Here is an 18,005-nt window from a genome sequence, read left to right as displayed (position 1 = left end):
GGCAGTGGGCAAGAGCTCATTCTTCCAAAATGCCTCAGGGCCTTGAATAGGGTGTGTGAAGAGTGACTAAGGAAAAGGTGGTAGCCACCATTCTTCATGGTCTAGCAATGTGGATTGTTATAGGAACAGAGTGGAAGGCTGTGTTGGGTTCAGGGGTAGGCCCTGAGACTGCATTTTTGCCCTCTTCTGTAGGACCATTGACATACTGATCCCTTCTCAGCTCACAAAAAACCTAATTAAAGAGCTTCTTGGAGGAGGCTTATGCCATTGTCCTGAGCTCCCTCTGGAGTCAGCAGAGCTGCAGCCAGTGGTGCTCAGCTCAAAGCTTTCATCACCTCCTCCAGGATCTTGCCATTCTGGTGTTCTTGCATGGTCAGACTAGCTGGGTACAAGTGAATCCAAGACGTCACACAGAGTTCACACAGCACTGTCCTGTGACTTGGGGAGGAAAGTCTGAAGTCTCAGCTAACTGGCTGAGAAATGACAGTGTAAAGAAAATCATGTTTTCTTTAAGATTGCTTATAAGTCTTAGCAGTTTTAGGGCAAACTCACTATGGTCTAAGGCCACCCTCAATAAGTTAGGGATCCCAGATGTTTGCAGTGCAGGGCCCCTGTTGACCCCTGGTATCAAGCTGTGTTGAGGTGGGGTGTCCCTGTCCCTGCTCCTACTTGCCAGGACATCTCTGACCCTCCCCAGCTCTCCTGTTGCACCTTTTATGCTTCACTGAGCATTTCTGTTTGCTGTATCCTACAGAAGGGCCCTGGTCTTCTAGTGACCAGAGCCCTGCCCCTCCCTGCACCTTGCCTACTAATAACCCAGCATGTGCCTCGTTTGGCAGGGGGAAAAGGAACTTACCCAAGGCTTCCCAGCATCTCAGAGGCTCTGTAAAATCTGTGCAGGGTCACTGGTGTAAATCCCAAATGTCCTCTAGTGGCTGAAAATGCCTCCTGAACCACTTCAGCTGAGATGCAGCTGAGTCTGATCCATCAGCTTAAGAGGACACTGGAAATGCTTGTGAGAAGTTGCTGCTGCTGAGAAAGGAGTTAATTTTTTTCAGACTTTTTTTTAAACTTTTTTTGTTTGTTTTACTCTTCAGTTTTTCTCTTTGCTCCTCAGAGAGGAATGTAGGCTCAGATTGCAATGAGTTAGGACTAGAACAGACTTTTTTAAAGAAAAGCCTGAGGTTCCAGGGAAGGATTTTGTTCCTTTTGTCTGTTTTTCTGTAGAAGATACTCATTAAAAGGAGAGTCTGAATTTCAAGAGCAGGCCTATTAGAGAGGTACAAAGCAACTCTAAAGCTTGACTTTGGATCCTGATTTCTTCCAAAGTCTGCTGAAATTCAGATTTAAGCTGGTGTGATGTGTGCTGCTCAGAAATATGCCCTGCAGAATATTTCTGGGCTATAGCAGGCTCAATTAACTCCTGGCAGCTTCTGGTGGTCGTTTTGAAGCACATTCTGTGGGGTGTTTTTTTCAGGGGTCATTCAGCAATGTCTTGCTACAGAGAAGAGCACTATTGAACTCCTTGGAAAAGCTATGAAATTTCATACGCTGGCTGCAACCCCAGGAGACTAATCCAGCCCCAAACACTATCACTCTTAGATTTGTGTTTCATTCAAGAAGTCATGAAGCAATCTATTTTGCTACGGGAAAAAAAAAAGAAACCATTATTTTATCATCATTCTGAGTACTTTCCATAGGAACAAAATTTATCAAAAATGCCTGAGATCTTTGAGAAATATCTCAGTTGTGCAGAAAAACATTACATTGATTGTGAACTTAGCCTTTCTTTGGGTTTTTCTGCTTGTCATTTTTACTTAAATACAAATATTAATGAAGACCTAAACGTGCCCTTTTGCTATTGCCCTTTATTTTGCTTTTCTATAAAGATTGCTCATAATCCTACAGCTATCTTTTTGCACTTTAAAAGGTTCTTGCTTCTTATTGCTGTCAGGATAATAATGCTGCATCATTCCACCTAACTACCAATAAATAGAAATGCAGAGCCATGACTTCTATTCAAAAGCATGCAGGCTCCTTTGTATGTTTTGGTATATATAAATATATCTTTCAACTTGTAGCTGTAGTACAACATCTGAATTAAATCATGACTTATTCTTTCTATTAAAGCCATGTTGTCCTTGCCATTATCCCTTTTTCCAGTAAATGAGTACAATGAAAAATTGATTCTAGCTGTATTGGACTGCAGCAAAGTAACAAAAGATGATTGTTACATTATCAAAGTCCTCACTGCATCCATAATATAAGAATTGAAAACACCTGTCTTTATCTTCTCAATCAATATTGCACCTGAGTCACATTTTCCTGGAAAACACTTTAAAAGGTGTCCACTGTATGTTATTTAGATTTAACAAATGCATTATTCAGGCTGTCTTCATTTATTTTGATTACCTGAGATTGCTCTGCCATCCCTGTGAGTTATAAAAAGCCTAATATTAAAAGCCACACTAGACTAGTATGTCAGTAACAATATCAGATGGCTTCTCTTATGTGAAGCTGTGTGACAGCTGAACGAGTACGCTTTGTAAAATGTGTGTGGAAAACTGGTGTTCAAGGGGGACATTTCATGTCGTGGCATTCTCTATAAAGTGGAGCAGGGCAGAGGGCTTCATTCAAGGGTAGCTTGACCAGTATGACTCAATTGGAAGCAGATTTGGGCGAAGTGACAGTGGACATTAGTCTGCATTTCTAGAAAGGATAAGAGCTGGTTGCCTGAGACTGTCAGCTGTGCTTTACAGAAATGCTTTCTAATATTTTTAACATGCAATGCTTAAGAGCAGCTAATTTAGTGCATGTCTCAATAGCAGTCTGAGACTCTTGAGCATCCAGTAAGAACAGAGAAATAAGTGAGCAGCTCTAGAGACACGGCCATCATTTCAACATGTGCATTTGCATATTCCATCTAATGCCTCAAGTCAGATGCCTAAAATTAGTAGATTTATTTGGATGTGTGGAAATAATTGTAATTTGTTTCACAGCAATCAATTTGTGATGCTTTGATTTCCCTTTCTGCAGAATTAAATTATTAAGGGGCAAATATGATTTTCAAGATACTTTTTATCATTCTCTCTGCTTGAAGTTTTGTCAAGTTTGACACACTATAACCCAACATTCTGCCATGAGTAATAAGTACTAAAAAAAAAAAACCCAATCAAATAAAAAACAAATTAAGTATGAGACATGCAAAGAAATGAGGGGCAGCAGGCTAGTAGTACCTTGCCAGGAAACATGACCATACCAGGGGTCCCTTTTCCATATCCACCAATTATCAGCAACCATGAGACAGCAGCAGTGCTCTGAGTGAGGAGACTGTGCCCCTCAGCTTCTGTGTGGGGCAGTGTTGGGACTGCAGGGAGTCAGATGAAGGGTTGAGCTGTTCTTCAGAGATGCCTTCATGATCCTCCACACACAGCCCTTCTCTCTGGCAAGTCCCATAGGGCACAGGCTGATGGGAATTGCAGCAGCTCCATCCCAGCAGAGACAGGGCTGCTGCAGTGGCGCTCAGCAAGGGCTATCTGCTCCAGGGTTTGAGGCTGGCAACAGGGGGAAGATGGTGGTCATCTGAGTCCTGCTGCAGCTCCTCAGCTCCCTGAACAGAGCTGGGGCAGGACTCAGGGCAGAAGGAATGTCCTTGCTATGCAGGAGAGGTCTGGAACTCCACCTGAGTGCTGTTTGTATTGCCCCCAAGATGCCTGGTGGTGACCCACACTTGGGAAGCAGGAGGAAGCAAGCTTGAGAGTGCAGATTTTGGTCAGTACCTGAGGCTAACTCATGCCAACTCATTCCCCTAGCCCTGAAGAGCAAGAGACCCCCCCATTCCAACAGTGAAACCGTCAAAGCCCCTGCCTACACTTCTCTTGCATTTGGCAGGAGTACCCATATTTTTTTCCATGCTCTGCGCTCATTTTGTTTCTGTTTAAAAACCTTGTTTTTTGTTTTAGCAGAGGAGTAAAAAGATCTGCTTAAAAATTAACTTCAAAGCCCTTAGTCATTGCACAGCTACAAGCACAGAAATATTCCCTCTGTCTTTTTTAATCCTGATTTTGGTTTTTTGCTTGTTTTGGGGGTTTTGTTTGGATTTTTTGTTGTTGTTTTTGTTGGTTTGTTTTTGTTTTTACAGCTGGGCACAGAAAGGCTGGACTGGTAAGTCAGAACCCCAGCTTCACCATGCCTGCACAGGGCCAGTGCTGAAACCTGGCCCTGCTGCTGCAGCATCCCTGGGACCACCCCATTCATGCCCCATCAGTACAGTGTTTTTCCAGGGTCCAGTAAAGCTGTGAGATTTCCTCACTTGTTTGTGCCAGTTCCTCAAGTCCCAGAGGGGTCAGACCTTGCTGTGGCTCTGTACAGGGGGGCACCAAAATGAGAGGGGAGCAGAACAGCCCAGGCAAGTGCAAAGCCTTGTCTTCAGCTGGCCTGGGTATTTCAAGGGATAATTCAGCAACATCTGAAGTTTGCCTTGGCTCAGGGAGACTCTGAGTGCCAGGATGCCTCTGGCAAACGTTTTTAACCTTTAACTGGCAATTTCACAGTGATACCTTGATGGGAAGAGGCTTTCTCGAGCTGTGCATTCCTCTGCTGCCAGCACAGCCTTGCTGGTGGCATTTTAGAGCTTCTACTTCTGATCCCAGCCAGACCCAAGGTAAGGAGGAGAACAAGAAATAAGATATTACATGGAAAAAATGTCTGGCTCTGGTTAAAGGTTACTCCTATTGGAACTTGACCTCTGTGCATCTGTCTGGCCCCTTTTTGCATTCCTGTCCCCTGCACAGAGGTGTGCACAGAGGATATCTCAGCTGAATTTTTTCCTCTGCTCAGGCCAGGAGTGTTCAGGAGGCTCTGCCTGTGCCACTGGGGGTGATGGGAGGGAGCTGTACACCTGGATCCATGGGAACCTGCAGTCCTGCTATCTGCAGAAATGAGCTGCAAAGCTGCTGCTTAGCTCTAACCCTTAATGTATTCATATTCTGTCATCAGTGCAGCTAGCAAGTGAACTAAAAACTGAGTTTATGATGCGATTGTGGCTTTCATTAAGGAATTTTGTACCTATTTAAAAAATATATGCAGGAGCATGTTGCTGATTATTTTGAGAACCTATGCAAATTTATTGATTTGCAGTAGGAAAGGCTTGCTGTGAAGTGTAAATTAAGCCATTTAAATCATCTTGCATGGTAACTGGAGCATCAGCTCTGTTTGTTCACTGAGTTAATACCCTATTTCCCACCACAGTTTCACTTGTGGTCATTGCTGGCCTAAAAGAGCTAGCTGCTGTCCTCCTGCTTATCTTTGCCAGCAGATAACCCTCCTGCTCTCTGGGCTGGTTTTTTTGTTGCTATTTGTTGGTGTCCCAAGGTATGCTGGCTGCTCCTCTGGCCAGGCAGGACTGGCTCCCCTCTGCAGAACAGGACAGGGGGGCCTCGAGCAGGGGCAGTCTGCAGAGCCAGGACATCAGTGGCTGTGTCAAGCTTTGCTTTTGATTGCTACAGATTGCTTAAAAAATACCTCTGTGGGCAGAGTTTCCACCTAAATACTTCTGCCAAACACGATCAGGGATATATTCAGTTTCATCTCCATCCCAAGTCACCAGCAGGTCAGATGTAATTGAAGATTAGACAGACCCTAAATTTTTTTCATGTCCCTGCATATGAACATATGGAGGCTGTTTTAAAGATAGACCAAGGGATATATTAACACATAAATCCTGTGGATATTTGTATTGGTTCTCAGGCAAGCATACGCATGAGCATGTTTTCAGAAACGTGGAGCTGAAGGCTGAGGTAGAAAAGATTCTCTGGAATCCCTAACTGAAGCTCTGCCCTCAAAGTGGGGGATTGCACAAAGTCATACACCAGACAGGTGAGGGCTCCTTCAGCAGGTGCTCTTCACTAATTAAAAAGATGAGATGGAAGTTTTCTGTGGTGGAATAACTTTCCCCTTCACCTATGTTTTATATAACATCACAGTTGAGGCTTTTAATGAGTTGCTCTCGAATCTGCTTCTTCCTGACAACAGAACTAGAGTAATTCAGTAATTGAGGGGTTATTTGATACAGGAATAATGCACATATCTCTCAAGGCAAAACCACCCTGACTTTTGAAGGCCTTGCATGTGATGCACACAGCACTTGCCTGTTTAGAAAAGCACAGGCTTTTAGGATAACAGACCATTGGCTGAGTCAAGTGATATTGAGTGGCTCAAAACTGTAACTCAGTCCTGATATGCAATGCTGCATCCATTCAGGGAAAAAACAATGTTCTAAAACCTCCAGATGAAACAGAGAGAAAAAATTAAATGCAAATGTTAAAATGCATGTTTTAGTTCTCACATTTTACAAATTTAAGAGGTGCTGAATTTTACTGACAGTTTTCTTGGCAGCAAGTGAGTTCCAAAGATGCACATGCAAATATTTGTCAAAACTGAATTTTCAATTTTGCATGCATAAGGATTACTCCAGAAGTGCTTGCATACTCACTTGCTCCCAGAAGAAAAGTAATATCATGTGGTATGTCTGGCCAATCACAGAAAAACTCTGTATTTTTAATTTTAAATATTCTGATTAATCCATAGAGTAAAAAAATATAGTGAAAAGAAAGCCACTGAATATATTTGAATAATAAATTCAAGATGGTGTGATTGGCTTATATATATTCCCAAGCCAGGAGAAACAAAATTAATCAAATAAATTATTCATTTTGATTTGTTCAGGTCTGTTTTTACAAGTAATGCCTACTAGTGATGTCTGAATTTTGCAGTTTGCTACAAAAGCTCTCGTATCATATGTCCTATTGTCCTGATACCCACTGCTTTGTTTGGGTCTGGTTTCTTCACAGGTGAGCTCTGCATTTGCTGTGCTGGTGTATCTTCTGTGAAAGAGCTGCTAAAAGCAATCAGGTCTTTAGTAGCAGGCACTGAAAGTCCAAGGTGCTCATTGACCAAAAGTCATTAGAAATATAATGGTGCCCATTTCTACTAAATCATTACAGCACAAATAGCATTGCTCTGCCTTGGCCTTTGAGCAGAATTAGATTCAGGTTAGAGTGCATCTGTACACTTACCCAGAGAAGCACTCAGTGCTGCTGTCCTAATTGCACCCCAGATATCCAGACCATATTTACAAGGAGGATTTAATGGTTCTGCCACCAAAAGTCTGTTAGTCTTTCATTGCATTTATTTTCATCAGAGAATCCAATCACTGTGTTCTCTGAGATAAATACAGTAATTAAAATATAATTCTTCTTTCTTTGATAGCTATGTCATGTATGGTACTTGTCTACAGTCTTGTTCCAAGCTCATAGAGGAGGGAGAGAACAAAGTTGAACTATTTAAGCATTTATCAATCTCCTGACATTGATAAAGCCCTGCACTGGGAAGGGGATAGCCAGTTTCTAAGCAGAACTGTGCCTCCTTGGCAGCACAGTGCTGGGGCAGGAGCAGCAAACCTCCCCTCGTGGTGGATGGGGAGCTGAGTGTGTGCAGAGGGACTGGGGGGCTCTGAAGGGCAGTGTCTGCAGCTGGATGGGTGCTGAGTGTGTGCAGAGGGACTGGGGGGCGCTGAAGGGCAGTGTCTGCAGCTGGATGGGTGCTGAGTGTGTGCAGAGAGACTGGGGGGCGCTGAAGGGCAGTGTCTGCAGCCTGCCTGGAGCCCCAGGTCTCACCACTTTTGTGAAGCAAAGCAACAAGGTGCTAGAGCATGGTTTTCTTCCATCCACTAAAGGTGAGTGATGGAATGACAATTGATGCTGCAGCACAGTCCTGCTGAGGGAATTTAAAGTGCTAAACAATGTGTGTCTGCTCCAAAACCCACGTGTGAAGCTGGGGGTTTGATCAAGAGCCTGCCAGCCACATCCTGCTGCCCAGGCAGCAGCCAGGGCTGGTGCACAGGGGGATTGTGACAAGGCTGGCAAAACCTGGAGCAGTATGGTCAGCTTTTTTTTTTTAAAAACTGCCAGATGATTGTGAATTTCGTTGCCAAACATGACTCTATTTGAAACACAAAAGTGCACAAATGTAAGTGGCACTGTCATCTCCCTAAAAATCACATTTTTGGAAGTCTGTAATAGTTGTTCTGTTCCATATGTGGAGGGATTTTTATGAAATGTTCCAGGCAGAAAGTGAAAAACTCTGTGGTGTACTGGCACGATAAAGCTATCTTGCATGAATGCAGTGCTTTCCACTTAAAGTGACTTGCATAAGTGGAAATATTATCCCCATTTTGCTGATGAAGAAACTGAAGCCCAGCATTTCCTTTGAGTCACATCCAGTGAGCAAGGATAAAGCCAAGAATGAATGTGCTGACATGCAGGATTTCCCATTGCCACCAGACAGGTTGTCACCACTGAAAATATTTCATTCTGACTTTATAGTTGTCTTCTCCCTGATTAAAGCACCATCTTACTAACCACTTCATTTCAACATGATAGAAAAAAAGTAATTGTCTGTATTTGCTCCAATCTGTTCTCCAAGGCATCTCATGATGTGGCAGGAGACTTTGCAAGCTGCACTTGCAGTGACTTGGCCACACCAGAGGAGAGGCCGTGTCCTAAATTAGCTGATGCAACTGGTGCCTGCACTAAATCTGTATCTGTGCAGGTCTACAATATATGGAAAGCAGCAAAATGTGGCTCCTAGAAGACTTATGTTGTCTGTAAGGAATCATTATAACTTTGCTTAGAATTGTTAACCATTCAGCAAAACGATACGAGACGTAATTGTGTGAGTTATTGATCGATGCATATTAAGAAAGACCTTCATTTGTAGGTCATTATGAAGCATTATTGGGGCCTCCAAGTGCATCAATAAAATCATTTATTTCTCACATGGATACTAAAGAAGACTTAGAAAGATGCCATTTGCAGAAAGCTGCTTGTGCCAGTAAATTATATTTACATCTGCTGCATATGGATAGGCGGGATACAGGCCAAGTATGTGATGGTGGGAAGCAGCTTGCTGCTTCTGTTTTGGGAAAGTTCATCACGGTTGAAATTTTGGACAAATTAGATTCTGAATCAAGCTAGAGAGAGAGCAGCAGATGAGCTCAAAACTTTAGTTGCTCCAGAAACTCCATTCAGAATGATATACTATCTCACGTGTCTTGTCTTTCCATCAGAGTTCTGAGGATATTTTCTGGTTGCTGATGGGAGCAGAGAAGAAGAGAGTATCTTGCACTCAAAGGGAGAAAAAAACCACATTATCCGCTTCACTCGAGTTTTGTGTTTGCAAAATAAGAACATGGAAGAAGTCCATCTTTGCTGCCATTTGGATACAACTGCAAGAAAATTAAAAAGGTATGAAAGTCAAACTATGCCAGTGGCAAATCTGGTCTTCTGCACTGGTTTGTGCCCAAACACAATATAGATGATAGGTAAATTCAACTGCAGTTTTTAGGCAAATTGTAATGCTCAGGGAAATAAAGGATACAGATACAGGCATTTTGTCCTCAGTGGCAAATGAGTGCAGTAATTTCCCTGGTACAAGACCAGAGCTGAACCAACACCTTCCACAAGGTCCTCTGGCCTGGCTTTGCACCTTTTTAGGCTCTTTCCTGCTGCCACCACCCCCCATTGGGCAGCAGCTGGGGGCTGGTAGGGAATAACCTGGAGTGTTATAATCAGGGACCAAGGCTTCCCCTGGGGAGGACCTTCCCCTTGGACAGGAGGATTCCAGGCACAAGCTGCTGAGGCGTGGAGGGCAAGCAGCTTTTGCCTTTGCTGATTGTGTGTTTTGTCCCTTTGGATGAGCAAGAAGCTGGATATGCCTCCCAGTGCTGTGCCCAAGGCAGGAGGAAAGCACCCTGTGTGGACAATCCATCCAGAAATGCAGCCTGCACTTTGCTGTTGCAAATCAGGAACACAGTGCAGACCCTCATGTTGTTTTGTAGTGCAGAAAAAGCAGCCTTTTCTTTAGAGAATGTGATAAAAATGGGCTCTGGCTTAATCTCCACACATGAGGCTGGATTAGTGACTGAAGCAAGCAGAGCTACTGCTCTGTAACCCAAATAATGTCTGAAATGCAGCTCGGTGGAAATGGCTGCACTGCATGTTTGGGGAAACAAACACAGAAGGAAGGGGGAGGATGAAGGGCTTTGCAGTCACTGTGCTGATGATTTGTTGGCTTGTAGCTGTTCCATGTGGAGAGCTGGCTGAAAGGTCACCAGGTGCTGTCAGGGTTGGCTGCTGACAGGTGAGATGTGTGTCAGAGTGGGTGAGCAGGCTGTGCACAGCTGTCCCTCCCTTGCTGGGGGTGAAAGCCCCACGTGCTGGCAGAGGGGCTCAGGGGCTCCTTAGCATTGCTGCTGCTGGAGTGCACAACAGGGCCCTTTGGCAGCACTCTGCACCTTCCCTGTGTGCAGCAGCACGTGGAGGCCATGGCTTTGTCCAAAGTCATGGACGCTGACTGATCCCTGTGCATTGCCTGGCCAGGGAGCCTCTGATATCAGCATGGAGCACCCTGCAAGGATGCCACTGCCAGCCTTTGCTGCCCAGGGCATCCCCATGGATTGTCTCACAGCACCTACCTCTGTTCATCTGGCAACTATTTCACTTTAATCCACGTTCTGAGTCACACCCAGACAGTGACAGCTCACCATAGGAGATCACAAACTGAATATTTTGCAAATCTAAAATAAATTTTTCCTGCCGTGGATATGGGATGGAGACCAAAGGAGACTGAAGACCCTTTCCCAACCCTTGCAGGACAAGTGCTGCTGAGCCTGGAGCAAACCTGACTCTGCTACAGGCAGACTTCTGCCTTAAACTCAGTGGCTCCTGGCAAGTAAAATTACAGCAGGTACCACAGTGATTTGAAGAAGTAAATGTTTATTTCACCAGTAAAATGCAAAGGTCTGGTGTAGTCCCACAAAGTGTATACTCCTGCTGATGGCACTTGTTTGTGGCTATCCGATTTTGGATTATGTTTGCCACTCAAATTTAATAATTTTGACAAGTTAATTTCAGCCTGTTCTTGACAAGGAAAGTAACTATGAGGACTGAAGTTTTGATGTGTATCAGTGCCAGCCCTGGGCTCCACCACTTGCCTCTGAGGCTGTTTCTTTCAGTAAGGGGCACACCCCTCTCCCTCATGGGCTGCTGTGACCAGTCCTTTCTCTTTAGCTGGAGGGAGTAGCTAAGCCTGTGACTAAAATCCACCACAGCAGAAACAGAGCAGCTCCCAGCAGATCTCAGAGGAGCTGGGATGGTTCTGGGGCTCCCTGGCAAGCCCTGCTCCTGCTGCCCTGTGGCCAGGACCCCAGACATGCCTCTGCTTTGAGCATCTCTGGCTGTCCTTACTCCAGCCCCCTCCTCTACAGGTGATGAATACTTGGGTGCATACATTCAGAGAAAATTTAAGAAAAATTGGCTAGAGAAATTAAAACTGCCTCAGGCAGCTTAACTTGTACAGCGACACATACAGTACTTAGCACCCTAGATTTCATTATTCTTAACAGCATAACTGGAGTCCTATTTTCACACATTAAATATTCTTGGATTTTTTTTCCCCAATGAGCAGACATATGATTTTTTTTTCTCTGCCATCAACATGCGTGTTTTGTCCTTTCAGAGAATTTTTTCAAATTGGAATACAGATTAGTTTTACCTACGATTTAAAGAACTCCAGTGCTTGGTAAGGCCTCAATTCCTGTTTTTTATGGAAATGCATAGCTGTGGGGCTATGGGGAGCTGCTCACTGCTTAGCACTTCTGAGAGCAGAGCCGTGCAAGAATACACTATTTTCACATCTAGGCTTTCACAGGCAATGTGAAATTTGACTGTTTGCCATGAAAAAACCAGTCTGCTTAAGCAGGAATAGGCATGCTCTTGTGCTCTCCCAGGCCAGACCTGCAAAACCATGAGAGCATGAAGGGAGAGGAAATGTCCAAGCCTATAATAGGCAGGGACCAAATGACCAAGGCCCATTGTATGTACCTGAGGTAGAGGCTGAGGGTGTATAATGAGGAGGCTGGCAATATCTGAGATTTCTATTTGCCACAGTGAGGGGAAAGGATCTCCCCACCAAGGCCTGTGGCAGGCAGACTCCCGGGTAGGATACCCATGGTGTGGTGGGAATACACCAGAAGGTGTTTGCTGAAGCACACTGGGGGGAAGCTGGAGGTGGCCAGCCTGGAGGGGAGGCTGGGTGAGTCCTGTCATGGGCTTTGGGAGGATTGCTAGCATTGGTGTCAGTATTACTTTTGCATTTCCATTTTCTGGGTTAAGACAGTGTGTGCAATGAAAACTTGTGTGTCAGGGTTTCAGTCAAAGACAGTTTTTGCATGCACATATCCCTGCCTAGACCTTACTGGGCTGTTTCCTCACATCCTTCTAAAGCCCTCAAGCCCTTCAGGGTGAGATTTGTGCAACAGAGAGCTATTCATCAGAGAAGAGAGCCCAGGGAGTCTGCCAGCTCACTAAACATGAGTGTCGGCATTTGGGGGTGCTGAGCAGCTTCCTAGGCTCCTCTGCTGTCTAGTGTAAAGCCCTATGGACTGAAAAAAAGTCTGGGGCTGCTTGTGGAACTGAATCCCATCCTTGGGACTCTGTGCTGTGAGACAGAGCCCCCTTGTCTCTGCTCACATATCTTACCCTCCCCTGGCACTCCTGGGCTCTGGGTCCCTGCTGGTGCAGTGCTGTCCTGCTTTCAGGCATACCAGGCTACCTCGTGTGAAGTGTCAAGTGGCACTAGACATTCATGATTAGGAACTCAAATCCTTCTGTAATTGTCCTGGGACCAGAGTGAGTGAGTGCTCTGGTGCAGAGTATCATCTTTCCTAAGATGATCTTCAGGTGTTTCCGTCCTACTGCTCATTAAACTTAAGCCTCACCTGCTGGGATGATCCAGGCATAGCTTATCTAAATAATTCTTTGCTATTCCAGGGGGCTCAGATATTCCTGGCAGCTTTGTCTGTCTTGTTCTCAACCAGTGAATCACAATTTAATCTTAGGACTTGAAATGTTTTACTCTAATGAAGTCTCTGAGTTTAGAGCACGGGTGAAATGTAGTAATTTATATGGTACAAGAGGTCAAACTAAATGAACTGATAGTCCATTTTGGCCCTAAATTATGAAGTTCACAGAATGATTTCTAATAATGAATGCATTTGTAAAACTTGGATGCCTTCTCAGGGATAATCTGCAAACAGAAAAACAACTTGTTTTGTTAAGCAGACTGTGACAAACAGTTCTTCCAACTTTATGCTATGCAGACATGTATTTTTGGATATTCTTTGGGGGAAAAAATCTACTGCAGTCAAATCTACATAACCTGCAAGAAAAGAATCTGAAACAAAACAAAAGATATATGTAGATTATGAAAGGTAGAGAATCAGGTTGGAATTCTAATGTAAATGTATGTCACCATCAGTAGAGATCACTTGTAAAGCACTATTTTAACTTGAAAAGCCAAGAACTAGAATATTAAAGTGAAAGTCTTTTTACATGTGCATTTAGAACAAAAGGTACCCTGTCATTAGAAATGATATGTAAGAGGCAGATGAGGGTTGTTGTTTTCAGTGTTTGGTTTAAACGCAGTAAAGATGAACAAAATTAAAATATGTTCATTGATGCATGAGGATGAAGCCAAGATCAGAAGTACAATTTCCTAATTTTTAGATTTATTCAAAGACTCTTCCATTGTATTAACTGCTACAGATGTTTAATGAATACTTAAAACCAAACATCGCTTCCCACCTTCCCCCCCACTGTGTTCAATGTGTTTTGTACAGGCAACCTGAGAAAAAGAATATCTAGGAGGAGGGGAAGGCAAAATCAAAGTTGATGTATCAGAACATCTATTGCATGTCTAAATACAATGAAATTTGAACTGTGTGGGTGTATTCACTCATTTTAAAGAGCATTCATTGATTTTAGTTTTATTATGTTTGGAATTGTGGTATGTTACACAAAGACCATTTTACTGATCTTTATGATTCCATAAAAGCCTATAACAATTTGGATAAAACTGGCTGCTCTGTATTTTTTCTTTGTTTCTGCTGTTAGACTTTATGCTTAGCTCCAGGTATGATGAGAACACAGCTTTCTCCTCATCTTCCTGAAAACTATAGAAACATTGCTACAGACTCTGGGGCATCCAGGCACAGGATCCATCCTGGACCCTTCATCAAAGACATCTGGTTTGACCATGTGTGGAGTTGGGACAATGTGAGGCTGACATGAACTGAACCTGTGGTAACAACAGAGTGTTGGAAAGGTACCAGTGTGACCAAATTTCCATGAGATTTCAGAGGTGTAATGCCCTGTTCTGATGAGATTCTCTCCTCCAGCCCCCTGTCTGAAAGTTCACTTCTCAATGTGAACATGGAAAGAAGGATAAACTTGATGAAAAGGTGAGTCAGTGTCCAAGCAAAACTCTGAATTTTTCCTTTTTCTGTACAAACAGGAGGAGGGAATTGTAATCTGAGGAAAAGTAAGACACAATATCCAGGAGTGTCAGATATAACCAGGGAATGGTAAGAGGACTTAGAGCAGGGGAGTGGGAGTCCTGAGAGTTGGGGAATATTTATAACTCTGCAGAGATCCCACTGTGTGGACTTGGACAAAGTGCTCCAGATTGATGTGAATATCAGTAGCGATACATAAGACCCCTGTTGGCTTCCACAAGCTTTGAAGTATGTTTGAACCAGACTTCAGTGGCTCGGTATGCACTGCACTACCTGCTCCTCTTCTCCCAGGCTGAAGCACAGACCTCCTGTGTGCAGCTGCCAGGCCAAAGCTTTTTTTCTCCAAGACCTGGAGGAGACAGAACAAGGATGCAAGGTATTGGAAAGAAAGGCTTTTGTGTGGAGAGACTGGACAGTGAAGGACTGCAAGGTGTCACTTTTATGGAAAGAGGCCCCACCTGGCTGGGCACTCCTTGCCTTGGGTGCCCAGGGCAGTTTTCTCTGGGCACAGCAGGGCCTATTGGACGCACTAAGACATGGCAATTAACCCTTCTGTGCCCACTGGCCAGTGCTTGCAAGGAAGTCTGATAGGACAGGGTTGCTGTGCAGCTGTCCCCAGAGGGGACAAAAGGCCAGCTGCTGCCAGGCACAGGTGAACCATTAGTGTCACCTGCACCTCCCAGCTTGGGATTGGCAGCTGTAAAGCTGCAACTGTTTTCCTGTTCCATGAGTGAGGTTTTCACTATGGTTTCATTTCATCTGATGGGTGAGACATATTTCCTATAGTTAAGTTGGACAGACAGCACATCATCCTGGCAACATTTTTCAAGGGTGTTTAAGTTTGTGCACACAGGTTTTCCACAAGGACCCACTTTTTACTCATGCTCTCCCTTTGCTAAGTGATAGCAACCAAACCATGCTACATTCAAACTCCTGAGCTTTGAGATAAAAAAAAGATTTTCCAAGGAAGGGAGCTTACAGTCTAATTAGTTGATGGTGTTTCTCCTCACACAGTTTGTACTTCTGGATTGAAGGGTGAGGCAATTTAAGCACTGGCTTTCACCACAACAAGCACCCAGAGCTCAGCTAAATTCAGGCAAAGCCCAGGCTTCCAAGGTACAGATTGTATGCCCTGTAACACCAACGACTATAAAGATGGAGACCTTAAAACTGATACTGTTATTGCTGATCCCAGCTGGAGAAATTTTGGTGTTAGAAATAAGCTCATGTTTAAAGAGATTTTTCTCTAATCCTGGCATGTTTCAAAATCCTGGGTGAGATTTAGTTAAATCCATGAAGGGAAAAGAGATGAAATTCTAACCTCAATATCCACAACAGTCCTGAAACGAAATGGACACCACAGGATCATTAAAAGTTTATCTACATCTCACAGACAGGCCAACCCACGCACACAGTGTCTGTGTGTCACAGGGAGGTGTCACTGGGGTACTGGGTGACACGTCAGTGTGCCAGTGATGCCTGTGGCAGGACACAGGAAACTCATTCCAGTAAGTGCCATTGCTGCCCAGCCTGCCTTCCTCTTCTATTTGTTATTACACACAAGTATTTGTTCATCTCCCATGCTGAGACCGCTGGGGTTGGGAGTAGAGGGGACACAGCCCTGCTGTGTGGGAGATGGGGCTGCGTGGGCAGCATGGGTTCCTTGCCTCCTTACTGGCAACCACGCACAAATTCATGATTAGTTACCACTCAGAATTCTACTATCAGCAGTCTCAACTGAATTACTCTGTGAGGAGAAGAGGCCCAAAAAGGGGAGTTCCTGGTTTTGTGACACCAGTGTCCTTCAGGAAGCTCTGGTTCAAAGGGCACTGTTGGCAGTGTAAGTGTGGGGGGAGGAAGCCGCATGCTGCCGTGCTCCTGGTGCTTTGCCATGCTCTTTATCTTCCCCAATTAACTTCTGGAGTGCTCTTGCTACAGCAGCACCAATTCAGTAGCTGTGAGTGGAAAGTCAGCAGCCCTAATGCAGCAGCACAGCAGCATACTTCCATTAGATTTTTCCAAAAGAGACTCTTCAGGCTTCTGTCAGAACATTTTTGTGACTTGTATGTAAACTGGTTTCTTTCAAAATGCTGAATTTTGTTCTTAAAAAACATCCTATTTAATCCAACAGCAATGAAGCTGAGGGCTATGGGTTTGCTTTAACTAACTGGTTAATGAATTTTTCACCACCACTTTGTTTCACACATTGTCAAAACAAGAATCTTGTGCTTCAGAGGGAGGCTGGGTCATCTTATGTAGACTCTTTCAATGCTAATTTTAAAATTTATTGAGGGCATTTGTAATTTTTTCTGTTTTGTAAGTATCCAGTTGCACTTATTTTTCATCTTTTTATTTTTCAGAATTATGCTGATTATACTCCACTTTTTGAAGCAGTTTCTTTTCTATCTGGATTTAATGTGTGCTTTGTGTGCTCAGGGTGCTCAGTATTCTATGTGCTTGCTGCTTTGCAGGGCATGCACCACAAACCCTACGTAATTTTGCTCGGTTTAGGACAGACAGTCCTAGTTTGTGCGAGAAATAAATTTATCTTACACGATATCTATCTCAGTGGCCAGTAGGATAGTCAGTAAAAACATCAGACCCGTGGCATGTGTGAATTCAGCTCTCAGACTGGCCTTGGTCTGCAGGTACAGTCAGAACCTGCACTTGAGTGCCATACAAACAGAAACTCCTCTTCATGTAGACAGCTTCCCTGGCTGAAAATATCCATTTCCTTCTCCCTTGCTGGGAATACTGCAGTAGTCTGAGAAGCCAAGGACAGGAAAGTTCTGGTGCAAATTCTACTAAGCAGTTTTCCAGGGTGGTATTTTTAGACAACATCGTCTCTTGCATTCATTGTGCTCTCCCAAAGACATGACGCTGTGGAGAGCATTAGAAGGTAATATTTGTGTTAACGGGATTCAAATGCACTCTGGTTTTTAGTCTGATTTGCACCCACATTTAATTGTTGCAAGATTTTTGTGCCTGACAATAATTTACTGCTGGTGAGAATGTCAAGATGTAGCCATTTAGCTCACTGATTTGTGGGAGCAATGAGGTAATTTTATGCCTAGGTCCTCTCATTTGTACCTGCCAGCAATGCAGAGGCAGTCTTTCCTAATCAAGCATTAAAAGTTCTTCTTGATTAATCTCTGACTTTGTTGGAGACATTCCAGATTTAAGCCAGTGTAATTCATTTCAGGATCAGACCCATTAAGCGTTTTCCAATGAGTAATATACTGTGTCACTCTTCTGCTTTTAAAGATTTCCAAAATCACAGAGGTATTGGTGTTGATCTGGGAGATACATGTATCTTCTGACTCCACTGGCACCTTCTCTCCCGTTTCCTGACTTTTGGAGATTTTTCTCTAGGTGAAATTTCTTTATTTCAATTTCTTTCTGCATTCAACTGGAAGAATTAACAAATGGTGAAGTGTGATACTGTCGATCCAGTGCTCTGTGTGGCCAGGCAATCAGGACAGAAATAATGGAATTGGAAGGAGTTCAAATACAAAAAGATTTTTTAGCTTACCACTTCTGGGCTACACATAGCAATAGCCATTTGGAAGGACAACTGCCAGCTTCCATTTCA

The sequence above is a fragment of the Geospiza fortis genome, unplaced genomic scaffold (assembly GCF_000277835.1).
Source record: "Geospiza fortis unplaced genomic scaffold, GeoFor_1.0 scaffold403, whole genome shotgun sequence".
NCBI lineage: Eukaryota > Metazoa > Chordata > Aves > Passeriformes > Thraupidae > Geospiza > Geospiza fortis.
This window is presented reverse-complemented; position numbering follows the sequence as displayed.